The sequence below is a fragment of the Trachurus japonicus genome, chromosome 13 (genome assembly GCF_045865225.1).
Source record: "Trachurus japonicus isolate A0001 chromosome 13, Traja_1.0".
Classification (NCBI taxonomy): Eukaryota; Metazoa; Chordata; class Actinopteri; order Carangiformes; family Carangidae; genus Trachurus; species Trachurus japonicus.
The window spans coordinates 33561528-33579819 of NC_140919.1; the positions used below are offsets into that span (position 1 = coordinate 33561528).

Consider the following 18292-nt stretch of genomic DNA (forward strand, 5'->3'; position numbering starts at 1 on the left):
CCTATGTCGGACTGGTGGGATGTTGGATTGGTGGTTGCCCCCCAACACAGATGCTAAATACACAAATGAGAAACAATACACAGATGGAAATTCCACACATAAGTGAGGTAATCATAGGAGGGAGAGGACATATTTTTCGTATCATTTGCGCATCAATATTTTTTCTCATCACGAGTCCTTTCACACCAACCGCGAATGTTACGCTCCGAAAATGCAACAATTTTTTTTTCGGAGCGAGGTTGATTTTTGAAGAAAGTAAGTAGAACAACACCAGCATTTTGAATAATTAACTAATCGAAAAAATTGTTGATAAATTAATTGGGAGAAAAATAATCGTTTAAGACAGCCCTACTCTGCCTTATCACCACTGGACTTCACCAGTGGCAAGATGTTTCAAGAACTGATAATTTGGTACCAACTCAGTGCTTCTCTACTATAGGTACAGTAACTCCAGATGTGAACAGTTGTAGTGTGACTGCAAATTTGAAGAGGGGAAGAAGCCGGACACAGTCAACACAAAAAAAACACATGGAAAGGCAAAAGAAAGTGTGAATTCTTAAAATTCAGAGTTTCTAATGTTAAAGGGACAACAAGGAGTTTTGGAAAGCTAAGTGTTTTCATACTACATTTACCATGAGTCTCCGCGCGCACGGTGAAATTCTTAGACCGGCGCAAGACGGACGTCTTGCCAAGAATGTTTTCATTCATCATGAATGAAAAGTCGGAGGTTCGAAGATGATCAGATACCGTCGTACTTCCGACCATAAACGGCGATTCGGCGGTGTTATTCCCCTGACCCGCCGGGCAGTGTCCGCGAAGCCGGACGTAAGGAAACCCTGGTCGGCTCGCCCAGCATTTCCACCACTAATAATAATAACAAAATAACGATAGAGACAAAACGATATATTTATCGAAAATGGAGCCAATAACAAGTGTGGGTAACATAGATTCATCCACATTAATATGAGACGTTTTCATAACCAAATACAAACACCTCATTGTCCCTTTAAGTTGATAATAACATGCTTTGTAAATGTTCATGTCTTTAAATGTTTGTTTTCTTGTTGGCAACATCTGTTGTTGCAATGCTCAAATGGTGCTTCATTTCAATATTTGAGAAGCTAAAGGAAAAATTTCTCAGCCCTTAGTTATAATATAGGGTCATGATTGTTGTGTTGCACGTTGGTTCTAATGTTCTAATGTTGGGTGGGGTGCTTACATCTGTTTCACTCCTGATGCCTCTACAGATAGCTCCTGAGGGATACTAGCAGAAAGTAGTATAAAGTCTGCATGCACAGCTCTCAGTGAAAAACCTTAATATTTTGCCTTTGAAAATGCAACACAATACAATACTATGACACTGTAGGGCAGCTCTGGTAAATCCTGACAGAGAGGCGTGACCTTTTTGTTGTGCAATTGTTTTAAATCTAGTTTCTCATTTAATATTGACAACTTAACACTTAGCAAAACATTAGAATATTGTGTAAGAAAAGTGATGGCAGATAACAACTCACTGGATGGTGGTGAGTTCCTGCTGCGGCAGATCAATGACCGGGTCATCATCATACAGATCTTAGTGATGATTTTTCTATGCATCAACCTGTTGCTGATCATAACCTATTTCACAAAGGAGTGCTTCTATACAACTGCTCGGTACATCTTATTTGCTGTTACCCTACTGTCTGATAGCTTGCTATTGTGCTTGTCTGATTTTCTGTTCATCTTGGCCTATTTTAACTTTACCCTGGAAGTGTGGTTGTGTATCATTATCTCTACAGTAGTTTTAGTGTATGTTACAGTCACACCAGTTACTCTGACAGCAATGACCTTGGAGCGCTATGTGGCCATTTGCATGCCCCTGCGCCATGGAGAGCTGTGCACCACACGCAACACGGTGCACTGTATCCTCATCATCCATGGCTTCAGTTCAGTGCCCTGCATCATTGCTCTCTTCCCCTTTTTTGCATCAGCTTCTCTTAACTTTTATAAGCAGTACAGAATATGTTCTGTAGAGATGTTTATTTTGTACAGATGGCAGGATCATATTAGGTCAGCTGTGCATCAGTTTTACTTCTTGATGATGTCCGTCATCATCTTTTACTCCTACTTTAAAATAATGAAAGTGGCCAAAGCTGCATCAGGAGAGAATAAAAAGTCATCAAAGAAAGGGCTCAGAACAGTGGTGCTTCATGGTTTTCAACTGCTGCTCTGCCTTATGCAGCTGTGGGGGCCATTCATAGAAACTGTTGTACTCCAGATTAATTTCAGGTTATTTATTAATGTCAGGTTTTTTAATTACATTATGTTTAACCTTGTTCCAAGATGTCTGAGTCCTCTCATTTATGGCCTCAGGGATGAAACATATTTTCATGCACTGAAAAATGGTGTTCTCTGTGGTTTTTTGAGGAGAAATACTTAAGCATGTTTGTAGTTAACTTTTACATAAGTGCAATGACAAATGTGTACATTTTCATGTATGCTTGTGGTATAATGTGCTTTGAACAGTAAATATTTGTGTTGTTTGTGGTCCTTGGCACATTTGCTTGCTATCTGGGCAAGGCAAGGCAATTTTATTTGAATTGCTCGTTTTTACAAACAGTCTCAAAGGGCTTTACACGGCATCATAACAACATCCTCTGCCCTTAGACCCTCACATCGACTGAGGAAAAACTCCATGGGAAATATATGCCCCCCTTGTCAAAATTTTGTGGACAAACTTATCAAATGGGATAAAATAATGATAACAAATGATGTACCTAAGGGATTTGGTTATTTTAGTGATAAATTATTTTGCATTTTCATTTAATAATTTGCACATGAATATCAAACCATTAAACCTAAAGTAAATCTTTGCTGTATCTCTAGGGAACACAAACTTCATCATGTGCTGAGAAACATTATAATAAAACATTACCAACAAGTTTCAATTTAACATTTGCTGGTCATGATTAACATGAAGTTACTCCACCACCCTGCTATCCTACAACCACTGTGTCTACACAATTTTCATGGCGGTGTGTCCCCAGCGTTAGATAAAAAAAAAAAATCACAATTAGAGTATTTATTGATTTGTCACTCATACATAACCATTTTACACCTACTCATAATTGTATTTCAATTAATTCTGTTACAATAAGGCACTTGCAATGCTTTCTTTTTTGTTGTTGTTGAATTGTTTTTGAATCTTTGTGTATTTTTTGGGGAGGAATTTTGTATAAGCCCATATAGGGTTTTTAACCTCTCCCGCACTTATCGCAATTATTCTTGTTTTTTTATTTTTATGGTGCAAATAAATAAATCTAAAACTAATATAGCTAATAATAAACTTGAGTGTGTTTCTCACTTTCTCTATTATAGATGACAAGTTTCTTATCAGAATGTGGCCATGACTACTGGGGCAAGGAGACCTTCCTGATGTGCATTAAATGTTTGTAGGGCAAAAACTTTTCTCAGGGTCGCAAGGTAGAAAAGGGGGGCATTTCTGTTTTTCTAAAAAAATCAGCTCCTACTTTTATATTGACGTGGATGAGCCATTGGAGCGGGTCTAGCTGCACAATTAGGCTCATAGAGACAATTCTGTAAGTCTGTCTGCTGTTTTGAACACATCAAATGAGACACGACAAGTGTGGCTACAAACCAGTGAGGAAATCATGTGTCTAGAGTTTAATTTGTGGCCGTGCTGGCAATTTATCCAGAAAAAATCCTGAATGTTTTTTCGATCCCTCTCACTCTCGCGATGATGTCGTTTTTTTTTTTGACCAAAAATTAAAATTTCTCCAAACTCGGATATATCATCTGGGGGTCCGAGGGGAGTCCAACGCAGAAGGTTTGGTTGAAATCGGGCCGGTGGTTTTGGAGAAAATGACCAAAAACCAAAAACCAAACAGGCGATTTTAAAAAGACGACAGGCGCGCGGCTTACTTTTTTTTTTTTGACCAAAAATTAAAATTTCTTCAAATTTCTCCAAACTTGGATATATCATCTGGGGGTCCAAGGGGAGTCCAACGCAGAAGGTTTGGTTGAAATCGGGCCGGTGGTTTTGTAGAAAAAGACCAAAACCCAAACAGGCGATTTTAAAAAGACGACAGGCGCGCGGCTTACGTTTTTTTTTTTTTTTTGACCAAAAATTAAAATTTCTTCAAATTTCTCCAAACTCGGATATATCATCTGGGGGTCCGAGGGGAGTCCAACGCAGAAGGTTTGGTTGAAATCGGGCCGGTGGTTTTGGAGAAAATGACCAAAAACCAAACAGGCGATTTTAAAAAGACGACAGGCGCGCGGCTTACTTTTTTTTTTTTGACCAAAAATTAAAATTTCTTCAAATTTCTCCAAACTTGGATATATCATCTGGGGGTCCGAGGGGAGTCCAACGCAGAAGGTTTGGTTGAAATCGGGCCGGTGGTTTTGTAGAAAAAGACCAAAACCCAAACAGGCGATTTTAAAAAGACGACAGGCGCGCGGCTTACGTTTTTTTTTTTTTTTTTGACCAAAAATTAAAATTTCTTCAAATTTCTCCAAACTCGGATATATCATCTGGGGGTCCGAGGGGAGTCCAACGCAGAAGGTTTGGTTGAAATTGGGCCGGTGGTTTTGGAGAAAATGACCAAAAACCAAACAGGCGATTTTAAAAAGACGACAGGCGCGCGGCTTACGTTTTTTTTTTTTTGACCAAAAATTTAAATTTCTCCAAACTCGGATATATCATCTGGGGGTCCGAGGGGAGTCCAACGCAGAAGGTTTGGTTGAAATCGGGCCAGTGGTTTTGGAGAAAATGACCAAAAACCAAACAGGCGATTTTAAAAAGACGACAGGCGCGCGGCTTACTTTTTTTTTTTTGACCAAAAATTAAAATTTCTTCAAATTTCTCAAAACTCGGATATATCATCTGGGGGTCCGAGGGGAGTCCAACGCAGAAGGTTTGGTTGAAATCGGGCCGGTGGTTTTGGAGAAAATGACCAAAAACCAAACAGGCGATTTTAAAAAGACGACAGGCGCGCGGCTTACGTTTTTTTTTTTTTTTGACCAAAAATTAAAATTTCTCCTAAGTCAGATATATCATCTGAGGGTCCGAGGGGAGTCCAACGCAGAAGGTTTGGTTGAAATCGGGCCGGTGGTTTTGGAGAAAATGACCAAAAACCAAACAGGCGATTTTAAAAAGACGACAGGCGCGCGGCTTACGTTTTTTTTTTTTTGACCAAAAATTAAAATTTCTCCTAACTCAGATATATCATCTGGGGGTCCGAGGGGAGTCCAACGCAGAAGGTTTGGTTGAAATCGGGCCGGTGGTTTTGGAGAAAATGACCAAAAACCAAACAGGCGATTTTAAAAAGACGACAGGCGCGCGGCTTACGTTTTTTTTTTTTGACCAAAAATTAAAATTTCTTCAAATTTCTCCAAACTTGGATATATCATCTGGGGGTCCGAGGGGAGTCCAACGCAGAAGGTTTGGTTGAAATCGGGCCGGTGGTTTTGGAGAAAATGACCAAAAACCAAACAGGCGATTTTAACGAGCGGCCAGGCTGCACCTGCACTGTTCTATTTATAGACTTTGATAACGAGCTGGCCCCAACAGCTGGCCACTGCACACAGAGCAGAGCAGAGCAGAGAGATTTGTGCTCTGAGCAGCTTCCGAAAACAACCCAGAAAAAGAGAACCGTACCTCTTATCAGAATGTGGCCATGACTACTGGGGCAAGGAGACCTTCCTGATGTGCATTAAAGGGGAACTAAACCCCTCAGTTTTGGATGACGTGCTCTAAGCTTGAAATTCAAAAAATGCCTTGATTATGGGCGGGACTCCAGGAGCACTCTCCGACCCCCCCTCCCCCCTCCCCCCTGCGCCCCATTCACACCCGCGAAATCACACAAAAGAGAAAAAAAAGTAATAAACACACATCAACACTTCTGCTAGCGCTAACGAGCTACTAACGAGCTACTCTAACAGCACTAGTAGCGTGGACACTACTAGGAGAGGACGCCAGAGCCGTGACACAGCATCTACAGCTGATCCGCCGGCTCGTTAGCTCGTTAACGGCTCGTTAGCGCCGGCCGCACTAACGATTCCCGTTCAGGCAGCTGTTAGCAGCTGTTAGCCGCAGCAGAGCAGCTAGAGCGCCTAGCAACCGTTAGCCGCAGCAGAGCAGCTAGAGTGCCTAGCAACCGTTAGCGGCAGGCAGCAGCCGGTGCTGATTGGTCGGGGAGCTAGTGGCCGGTGACGAAAGCTGCCTCCAAAACGTCATCTGCCTCCATCTCAGCCAATAGAAAAATTCGATTGTAATAGCCGTGTTTCAACCCATAGAGGGCAGTCACTCTACATTTTTACTACAAAATACACCAAATTGAAATATTTTGACTAAAATGTCAAAAGTTGGACCAGAATCAACTGACAACACTACCTTATACCCAAATACATTTGTTTTCAGCAGAAAAAAGTGGTTTAGGGGTTTAGTTCCTCTTTAAATGTTTGTAGGGCAAAAACTTTTCTCAGGGTCGCAAGGTAGAAAAGGGGGGCATTTCTGTTTTTCTAAAAAAATCAGCTCCTACTTTTATATTGACGTGGATGAGCCATTGGAGCGGGTCTAGCTGCACAATTAGGCTCATAGAGACAATTCTGTAAGTCTGTCTGCTGTTTTGAACACATCAAATGAGACACGACAAGTGTGGCTACAAACCAGTGAGGAAATCATGTGTCTAGAGTTTAATTTGTGGCCGTGCTGGCAATTTATCCAGAAAAAATCCTGAATGTTTTTTCGATCCCTCTCACTCTCGCGATGATGTCACTCACTCTAAGCCCTGCTCGTTAGACGCAACACACACCCATTATAAAGCTGGATTTTGTCAAAAAACTTAATGATTTTAAAGCGGCCAAATATCAGAAACTGTTGAAGATATCAATAAGCTGAGTCATAGAGGAATACTTAAAAAGTTTGTCTACAGCTCAGAATTTGAATGAAGTCTCTAGCTGAAAGTATGTGGACACTTTAAAGGCTGAAAGAAGTAAGAAGATTTGAAGAGTTTCAAGACTGTTCCAATGCATTCTCTATGGGGAAAAAAAAATCAGAAATAGTTGAATATTGCAAAAAGTATGAATAGTTGAAAAGAGAAAAGACATAGCACACCAGTCCCGAAAAGGCTGAACATTTTGATATTTGAATTGTTGAAATAGCACAAAGTATGAAGGACTAGTTACATGACGAAGAAAGGCAGAAAATGGCCGAATAGCTGTTGGGACCAGTGCCCGGTGCGATTGCCCGTGGCCCTAATTAGATTCGGGCGGGTGGCGGTTGAACCAATTAGGAAAATACATAGTTAAATATTGTTACCCACATACGAAAAACGAGCAGCACTCTTTGAAACAGTCAAATTTTCATCAGGCACTGCAGTAATTGCCCACTGGTGTCTGTGATAAGAGATAATTTGTCATGGCTGCAGATATCAACTAGAAAAAACATTTCCAAGAATGGAAATGGTGTTAATGCTGGAAGCAATGCTGAATGAGCTGAAGAAATTGTTGAAAGAAAGAAAGAAAGAAAGATTGAAACAAGAGAGAAAAAAGAAAAGGACAGAAAGAAAGAAAGAAAGAAAGAAAGAAAGAAAGAAAGAAAGAAAGAAAGAAAGAAAGAAAGAAAGAAAGAAAGAAAGAAAGAAAGAAAGAAAGAAAGAAAGAATCAAACAAACAAAGAAGTAAAAAGACAGAAATGGAGTGAAAGAAAGAAAGAAAGAAAGAAAGAAAGAAAGAAAGAAATGGAGTAAAAACAAAGGAAGAGAAAAGGAGAAGAAAGAAAGAAAGAAAGAAAGAATCAAACAAAGAAGTAAAAAGACAGAAATGGAGTGAAAGAAAGAAAGAAAGAAAGAAATGGAGTAAAAACAAAGGAAGAGAAAAGGAATAGAAAGAAAGAAACAATCAAACAAACGAAGAAGTAAAAAGACAGAAATGGAGTGAAAGAAAGAAAGAAAGAAAGAAAGAAAGAAAGAAAGAAAGAAAGAAAGAAAGAAATGGAGTAAAAACAAAGGAAGAGAAAAGGAGTAGAAAGAAAGAAAGAAAGAAAGAAAGAAAGAAAGAAAGAAAGAAAGAAAGAAAGAAAGAATCAAACAAACAAAGAAGTAAAAAGACAGAAATGGAGTGAAAGAAAGAAAGAAAGAAAGAAAGAAAGAAAGAAAGAAATGGAGTAAAAACAAAGGAAGAGAAAAGGAATAGAAAGAAAGAAAGAAAGAATCAAACAAACAAAGAAGTAAAAAGACAGAAATGGAGTGAAAGAAAGAAAGAAAGAAAGAAAGAAAGAAAGAAAGAAAGAAAGAAAGAAAGAAGAAAAAGAGAGAGGGGGATGATAGATAGAAAGAGGTAGATGGATGGATGGATGGATGGATGGATGGATGGATGGATGGATGGATGGATGGATGGATGGATGGATAGAGAGGGAAGGATATAAAAAGTTACGTAAAATACAAATGAAGGAGTAGAAGAAAGAAAGAAAGAAAGAAAGAAAGAAAGAAAGAAAGAAAGAAAAAAAGGAGACAGAGGGGTTAAAAAATAGGGAGGGGTATAGATAGATAGATAGATAGATAGATAGATAGATAGATAGATAGATAGATAGATAGATAGATAGATAGATAGATAGATAGATAGATAGATAGATAGATAGATAGATAGATAGATAGATAGATAGATAGGACACATGTTAAAAGCTGCATCCTATGTCCTAGGCTCCACCTGTAATTGTACTACTATTAATAGAATTGGAAAGACTAAACGTCTGAACTTAAATTCATGAGAAAAATATAAATTGTTGGAGATGTTTACATCAAAAGTATAAAATAATTGAGAGCCTGATGAATTTGAGCTGAAAACCTGTGTGTGTGTGTGTGTGTGAGTCTGACGGTCTCTCTGTCTGCGTGTATGTGCAGAAAGTAAAACTGTTAAGCGCCACAAAACTCCTCTCTCCCTAATGATCTGATTGATTGGCAGCCTGCCCTCAGAAGTTGCCATGACGACTACCATGCTTACATTTTACTGTGTGGAAAAGTGTTGTGTTTGTGTGTTTGTCTGTTTGTGTATGTGTGTGTGTGTGTGACTGTGTGTGAGCGTCTGTGTGTGTCTGTCTGTGTGAGTGTGATGCCTGTGTTTGTGCGTGGACATCCTCTGTCAGTCTGGTTTATCATGTGTGTGTGTGGGGCTGTGTTTAAAAACATCTTAACGAGCGGCCAGGCTGCACCTGACCTGTTCTATTTATAGACTTTGATAACGAGCTGGCCGCTACAGCTGGACCAACTGCACACAGAGCAGAGCAGAGCAGAGAGATTTGTGCTCTGAGCAGCTTCCCAAAACAGCCCAGAAAAAGAGAACCGTACCTCTTATTAGAATGTGGTCCTCCTGACCATCTGGGCAAGCAGACCTTCCTGAGCACATTGATGTGCATTAAATGTTTGTCGGGCAAAAACTTTTCTCAGGGTCGCAAGGTAGAAAAGGGGGGCATTTCTGCTTTTCTAAAAAAATCAGCTCCTACTTTTATATTGAAGTGGATGAGCCACTGGAGTGGGTCTAGCTGCACAATTAGGCTCACTGAGACAATTCTGTAAGTCTGTCTGCTGTTTTGAGCACATTAAATGAGACACAACAAGTGTGGCTACAAACCGGTGAGGAAATCATGTGTCTAGAGTTTAATTTGTGGCCGTGCTGGCAATTTATCCAGAAAAAATCCTGAATGTTTTTTCGATCCCTCTCACTCTAACGATGATGTCACTCACTCTGACCCAACCCCATACACACTCATTGAAAAGTGTGAAATTTGTCAGAAATCCTCATGTGCTTTTAAAGGATTTATCTCAAAAACGGTGCAAGCTATGAAAAAGTTGTGAATACAGGATGAATACATTAGAAGTTTGTCTACAGCTCAGAATTTGAATGAAGTCTCTAGCTGAAAGTATGTGGACGCTTTAAAGGCTGAAAGAAGTAAGAAGATTTGAAGAGTTTCAAGACTGTTCCAATGCATTCTCTATGGGGAAAAAAAAATCAGAAATAGTTGAATATTGCAAAAAGTATGAATAGTTGAAAAGAGAAAAGACATAGCACACCTGTCCCGAAAAGGCTGAACATTTTGATATTTGAATTGTTGAAATAGCACAAAGTATGAAGGACTAGTTACATGACAAAGAAAGGCAGAAAATGGCCGAACCGAATAACAATAGTGTGAATGCTTCCAGCATTCACACTAATAAAGGTTCATCTTTATCGCAAAGTTAATATTTATTGAAATAACTTATATGTAATCATTTCAAAAATTCTGAACATTTTTTTGCACTGCAGTCATCATCTTTATCGCAAAATTGTTACAACTTTTAATGTTAAAAAGTTAATATTTATTGAAATAACTTATATGTAATCATTTCAAAAATTCAGAACATTTTTTTGCACTGCAGTCATCAGGCACTGCAGTAATTGCCCACTGGTGTCTGTGATGAGAGATAATTTGTCATGGCTGCAGTTCACCTTTATCGCAAAATTGTTTCTCTGCAATTTCATATTCTATTTTTTTTCCCCCCTTTTAATTATTTTAAGAAATGTGTATGTTGTGTAAAAAGTTAATATTTATTGAAATAACTTATATGTAATAATTTCAAAAATTCTGAACATTTTTTTTTTTTACTTCTTAAAAACGTCGCATTGGCAACAACAGTCAACACTTTCTTCATGGAAATGACAATAAGTATGTGGCACGCATTCTCTGCTGCATTGGATCAGTCTCCTTTCTTGAACAGGCAAAAGCTTTCTAACCTTGCTAATACCTTGCATCGTCCATATTAGATATACAACAACGGGCGGATGGCGGGCGGGTGTGGTTTTGAAAAAACGTTGGTTCGGGTGGATGACGACTTTTGTGATGCGGTTGCGGATGAAATAATTGCCTATCCACGCATCTCTACCGTGCGTTCACACCAAACGCGATGAATGCCACAAGTTTCCATTCAAAGTCAATGTAAATGACGCATTGACATCGCTTTAAGTTGAAAAATTTGAACTTTTCAAGCGACATTGTGTGACGCTGTGCCGCGACATCCAGCGTTGATATCAAAACCACGTCACCGGCATAGACACACATTTCAAAACACGGTGGAGAAGACGGGTCCATGCCTATGTTCCCACAGCCTTATGTTCCCACAGCCCTATGTTCCCACAGTTCTAAGATCTTTCTCAAAATAAGGCCCTATGTTCCCACTGGACTCTCTCTACCTATTTGGACTCTATCTATCTGGCCTGTCTAGCCTCTAACTGGTCTCTTTACTAAACTTAACCAACTCTTTTCTTCATTGCCTAAACCCAACCAAAGGGCTGTGGGAACATAGGGCCTAATTTTCAGTGACAACAAAAGTTAGAAATGTGGGAACATAAGGCTGTGGGAACATAGGAATGACCCCGAGAAGACTACTGTGGCTGTGTAAAAAAAAAAAAAAGGGTTGGGGCTGTGTGCGGTTTCATGGCCAATTCCAGGAGCTTTACAACACGACATCGTACTTTTACCGCGACCGAAATAAAAAAGATAATGCCTGCAGAGGGTCAGCGAGGAGGTACAGCTTCCTCCTAAGTTGTGAATATTTCATATGTATTTATGGGTTGCGTCGTCGTGCGAAGCGATGATCAAAAATGTGACCAATGTGTCAAGGGACGCGATACTCGCGTTACGGGCGAGATCACATTACTTTCTGCAATAGTCTGTCCAACTGACAATCAAACTACTGTTTCAGGGTGGGGGAAAGCAGACGCAGATATGGTGGAACAGAAAATTTTTATTTATCTTCAAAAAACTCAACTGGTAGGAACACGCAGGAAACACAGGGCTCAGGAATGACGACACTATTAGATTAGGTTTCATTTGATGTTATTTACGTACTAGTCTTTAAAGCCATCATCATGCACAGCCATCTCTCAGAAGCTCACAGCTCAGCACATGATGTTACTCACTGGATGGGCCCAACAGGTTTTTAAACTACTGTATTTGATCCACTTTTGTGCCACTTTAATCAAAGCTGAAATTAGACATGGTCTTTTGGCTTTAATATACAAAATTGAAATCGTTATTTGATAATGACATGCTGGATATTTTGCTGTGGCTACAACTCCTCTGTGTTTAGAAAGCAGATATATGGCAAATAACAGCTCACTGTTTGGGACTGAGCTGCACGAGCTGATCAAAGACCAGCTTGTTAGTGTGCAGATCCTAGTGATGGTTTTTCTCTGCATCAATTTCCTGCTTATCATCACCTTTTTTACAAAAGAGTGCTAACCACACGCTATATCCTCTTTGCTGTTACATTACTGTCAGATAGTTTCTTGTTATTCATTACTGATGTCCTTGCCATTTTCACAGAGCTTGATATTACTATTCAAGCATGGATATGTCTCATTATCTGCACCGTCACAATTGTGTATACTTCAGTCACACCTGTTACTCTAACAGCAATGACCCTGGAGCGCTATGTGGCCATATGCATGCCCTTGCGCCATGGAGAGCTGTGCTCTATACGCAATACTATAAACTGTATTCTTATCATTCACTGCCTCAGCTCGTTGCCTTGCATTATTTTTCTCTCCACCTTCTTTGTGTCAACATCACTTGGCTTTTACAAAAAATATTATTTCTGTTATGCAGAGCTGTTTATATTACACTTATGGCAGCATAATCTTAGGTCAGCTATATATCAATTACAGTTTCTGATTATATCTATCATCCTTGTTTTCTGCTATATTAAAATAATTAAAGTGGCCCAAGCTGCATCAGGAGATGATAAAAAGTCATCAAAGAAAGGGCTGAAAACCGTTATTCTTCATGGGTTTCAGCTGTTGCTCTGTCTCATCCAGATGTGGTGCCCGTTTGTAGAAGCTGCCATGTTGAACATAAATTTTACACTATACATGAATGTCAGGTATTTTAACTACATATTTTTTTATCTTGCACCAAGATGTCTGAGTCCTCTGATTTATGGCCTCAGAGATGAAGTTTTCTTTAATGCACTGAAAAACTCACTGTCCTTTGGCTTGTATAAAAAAAATATTATTTGAAAATGTAGAATCAGTTTGTAACCGTTTGTGCAAACATAACTAACCATAAATGTTGAATTTGGCTTAATAACTGAAGCTCACAGATAATGAACCTGTGGGCCAGTGTGTTTGCTTCAACAAAAAGCAGTGTCAGTCATATCGATCAATATCAGGTCCTACATGACGTGAAATGATCAGTGGGGTGCTTTTTCACATAGAGGTTTTAAACATAAAAAATCTTCAATATTATATATTCCCTATTTGAAAACAACTGCCAACAATCTGAGAGATTTTTGGAGAAACATTTTCTAAAGTCTTCATCTATCAGCTTGTGATGCAAACAGAACCTTGAAATAAAAAAAACACTCTGAGAGTTTAAACTTTTTCTTGCAAATTGATCACTTTACCCTGTGAACTGTATATGTCTGGAAAATTAATCACATTTGGCAATACTTTCATTTCAGTTTAACTTTAATAACATTTAATTAAAATTGTTGATAAACTTTCAGATAAAACAATGATTTTCAACAAAAGGTTTGATGCCCCATTTTTTTTTTTTTTTTGATTTAAGGTTTTTTTTGTAATTCAGAGGCTGACAAAGTATTTAGTGAAAGCACTGCGTTGGATGATTGTTTTGTATTTGTTTTTTTTTTATTTTTGTTTTTATCAATCTCATGATGATACTGGCCTGCTGATAGTCTTCCTCCCAACCTGATGTTTCCTCTGTCTATAAGTCTATCAGAACCAGAACACTGGACTAACACTGGACCATTCAATAAGAAATGTTAAACCAATGTTTATATTAATATAATTTCTGAGGGCACTGCTCTTCATGACTACATGAAATTTGATTTTACATTGAACACTTGAAAGCTTTCCAAATAAAGTAAATCCACCAACTTTATTTTAAAGTTCAGGAAGTCAGGAAATCATTTCTTTTACTTGGACATTCTTGGTCCTCCATGCACAACAATCTGATGAACAGTAAATCAACTTGCTTAAATGGATAGTTCAACATTTTGGCAAATTCAGCCATTGCCATGATCCCTATACAGTGGCAGTAGGTCCGTTACCTTTATTTGTCGGTGTAAGCTATTTTTGGAATAGCTGAGTGGAGCCTCGAGCTGCATAGCTATGCTACGGAGGCTAATGGGATTTCTTGGTTTCCCTCATCAATCCAACAACTCCAAAATGCTCTTGCGGACAAGTTGTGACCTGCACGTTCACCACGCTATGAGATAATAATGGAACGTTACGAGACAGAGACAGAGTTGTTTTTGAGGTAAATTCATGCAAAACAGCTGATGTGCGTTCCTGTCAGAGGGAAGTTTTCTGGCAAGTCTCTGCATTTGCCTTGAAAACAACTCTATCTCGTAACGTTCTGTTATTATAGCGTGGTGAGCCTGTCATCCCACGGAGTTCATTGCCAGATACAAGAGGGTGTGGAGAGCATACAACAGTGGAAAGAAATCGGGCAAAGCATGTGCATTCGCTGGTGTAACAGAGCTGACGGTGAGATGTAAAGTGGCAATCCTGGAGCTTGCCATAGCTTGCCCAGATAAGTTTCAAAAACTACTGGCAGGATTCTGAAAAGAGATAAGATAACTGACTTTGTCAGCAAATGTGAATACATGATTCAAAATGATGCAGAAGTCAGGGCCAAAAAAGCAGTGGGTAAGCTGATACCATACAACAAGAGGAAGCAGAAGTAATCAGTTGGGCAGCCGGCTGCCGTGATGTTGGAAGTTACATAATTGCAAAAAGCTTAAACATGATCATTAGCCACTGTAGGTTATTTATAAATATAGAATAGTACTGTTACTTCATTTTCACTGTTATTTTTCCTTTGAAGTTAAGACAAACAGTTAAATTGGAGGTGCACCAAATCACTTCTAATGTGTCTTTTCCTTTTAGCCATATTTCTGTTTCACATTCATGTTAAATATTTTAAAAAATAATGTTTGCATGGCAATTTACAGTTTTGTAATAAAGGTTTTATTGATTCTTGTTGTGTTGTCTCTCTCTTTCTCCCACCCTGTTTATTTAGTGCTGCAAATCAACATTGACTTGAAGATTTGTTCAGAAATGTGTTTAGTTTAAAGTTGAAGAGATCACCATTAAACAATTTAATGGAGTCAAATAAATGTTACTTGAGGGTTTACAAAAGCTTATTAATCATTAAAGCAGAAGTAAGCGATCCGGTCGTTTTGGCTAACTTCTTGTCAGCCGATGGAGTTAGCAGTCCCCGCCCTCGTCCCTACGTCACCACATTCACGCGCATCCCTTGGCTGCACACACAGAGAGGACCGCCCCTTTATGCTGTTCTCTCTCCTCATTGGATAAAGGTTGTAGGATACAAGGAAAGTTTTCTCCTCGGCTTACAGCAGAGCAGAGTGACTGACAGACCCGTTTTTCGGACCAAACACTCTATATAAGTGATTGCTGTCGGAAGATAATCTATTTAAGACTTATATTAACACAAATATTCCGCTTACTTCTGCTTTAAGTAATTATCATAAACATCAGTCGCAACTTTACAATAACCGTAATGTTTATAGATGGTTTATAGGTCGGTTATTAACCATTTACAAAGTATTACAAACATCAGTTGCAACTTTACAATAACCATTTAAGTAATGTTTATCGATGGTTTAAAAAAACAAATATTAACCATTTACGAAGTGCTGAAGTGCAAAATAAACCCCTTCTGGAAGTATGAAACCCATACTTCCTGTTGGGGGTTTATTTTTCCATAACAACCTCCTAACTATACATTATCCCTTAGGTATTGACTCAATGATCACGCCATGTAGCTTCATTATCATTGCTTTTATTGAACTTTTTGGACCTAATAGTTTACAACACTTTTCCATATATAAGTTGCCACATAAGAACCATGCAACTACCTGGTAATTTCATATTTAAATGTGTCATCATGACCTATGTACAGAATATTGCCTTTTAACCAACAGGGATTAGACTGTGACCCTCAAAATGAGCCACATACACTCATTCATTCTATTACCCAAACAAATGCGAATACACCCTTACAAACAACCCACTCAGGGCAGAGCAACCTCCATCTCGTCCATGTCATGTACACAGTGGTATTAAAATATAAGAAATGCAATAGAAAGTGAGTGGAATGACTTTATTTCATCATGTGTCTTTCAAAAATTGTTAAAAACAGTTTTCCTAAGCAGACTCCATTGTTCCCATTCACACATACACACCATATTTCATCTAAAAACTCAGTATTGCAAAAATGGTTATGGAGGAAGAAATTGTAGTGCAAAGTGCTTTACAATAAAAGTTTTTTTGGTTTTTAGAAGACTCCCCCAACTCCACCCAACCCACACACAGGCACACATACACAATCGGTAATAATGCTACACCATGACAAACTGAGTTCTGAGGAGAGTCATTAAATATTTCATCTAAAAATAATAATTATTGCAAATGGTCATGGAGGTATAAATTATATAGCCATTATACAACCATTTCCATTTTGTGGGGGAAAAAAAGCAATTTGTGAATAAAAAGCTAACCAAGTGTACCGTAACCCCCCCCAAAAAAAAAAAAAAATAATAATAATAATAATAATATATATATATAGCTATATAAAAGAATTAAAATATCCTACATGCTGCATTTTCCAACTAAAACCACATATATATGCTTGACTGTGTATATAGATATTATGACAGCAAGCACCTCACTGATGACTCATTACAATATCATGCGGGACCTGATATTGATCCACGACACTCATACTGTGGTTCTGATTAAAAACACCTGTTGGTCCACAAGCTTATTATCTGTGAGCAGAACTCACTGAGCCTAATTCAAACACTTTCACAAGTGTCTAACTGTGACTCAAATTTGTCAAATAATGTTTCTTTTACACAACTCGAAGGAGGCACAGCTTTTAAGTGCATGAAAAAAGACTTCATCCCTGAGGCCATAAATGAGAGGACTCAGACATCTGGGTGCAAGATAAAATAGGATGTAGTTAATATAACGCACATTAAGGAATAAAAACAAATCAATCTTGAGCAAAGCAGCTTCTATGAATGGGCACCACATCTGGATGAGACAGAGCAGCAGCTGAAAACCATGAAGAATCACTGTTCTGAGTCCTTTCTGTGATGACCTTTTATCATCTCCTGATGCAGCTTTGGCCACTTTCATTATTTTAATATAGGAGTAAACAATGATAATGGACATTATCAGAAACTGGACTTGATAAATAGCTGACCTAAGATTATGCTGCCACAGGTGTAACATCAACACCTCCACTGAACATAACTGATGTTTTTTGTAAAAGCTAAGTGATGCTGATATAAAGAAGGTGAAGAGAATAATAATGCATGGCACAGAGCTGAGGCCATGAATTATGAGTATACAGTTTACAGTATTCCGTGCGGAGCACAGCTCTCCATGGCGCAAGGGCATGCAAATGGCCACATAGCGCTCCAGAGTCATTGCTGCCAAAGTAACTGGTGTGACTGAAGTATATACAACAATCACAACACAGATAATGAGACATATCCACACTTGAAATGCAATATTAAAAAGGTGGACGATAAGTAGGATATCAGTAATGAACAACAAGAAACTATCTGACAGTAATGTAACAGCAAATAAGATGTAACGTGTGGTTGTGTAGAAACACTCTTTTGTAAAAAAGGTTATGATGAGCAACAAGTTGATGCAGAGAAAAATCATCATCAGCACCTGCACAGTAAAAATCTGCTGCTCAATGACCTCAGCAAATATCAGTGAATTGTTCTCTGCCTCCATCGCCTAAGTAAACAGAAAAGAGTCCTAAAGGAGTTTAGCCACTGCAAAAGGCCCATCGGTGTGTCCTCATCAGAATAAGATTGGATTCTTTATACAAAATGATGATTATTAAATTTTCTCTGAAGTGATAGGATGTAGGATTAGATGCAGCAGATTACCTCTACAAACTGGTCAAGAGAGCAACGTTGTCTGCTGAGTTCTGTGTAGCCGACTGATAGAAGGCTGTGCATGAAGACGACTTTAAATAACATTACATGAAACCCCTACTTACTCTAATGGTCTCCCTCATTGGCTCTCTAAAGTACTGCAAATTCTAAGGGTTCACTCACACTAGGGCCTGTTGGTCCGTACCATGATGAAGCACGAATTCCCCCCCTCCCTGTCCCCGTCCTACTGAAAAAAACAGCTTAGACCAGCTGGTCAAGCTGGTTTGATGGTTTTAGCTAGGTTTTGGTCA

The 18292-nt window shown here is 38.7% G+C and overlaps 3 pseudogenes; 2 read left to right on the forward strand and 1 right to left on the reverse strand.

The window, feature by feature from the left end:
- Positions 1–1495: 1495 nt before the first annotated feature.
- Positions 1496–2419, forward strand: LOC146976352 (odorant receptor 131-2 pseudogene; annotated as a pseudogene).
- A 9673-nt stretch (positions 2420–12092) lies between these two features.
- LOC146976353 (odorant receptor 131-2 pseudogene) lies at positions 12093–13053 on the forward strand (annotated as a pseudogene).
- Positions 13054–16917: 3864 nt separating this feature from the next.
- On the reverse strand, positions 16918–17835 carry LOC146976354 (odorant receptor 131-2 pseudogene; annotated as a pseudogene).
- Positions 17836–18292: the final 457 nt, after the last annotated feature.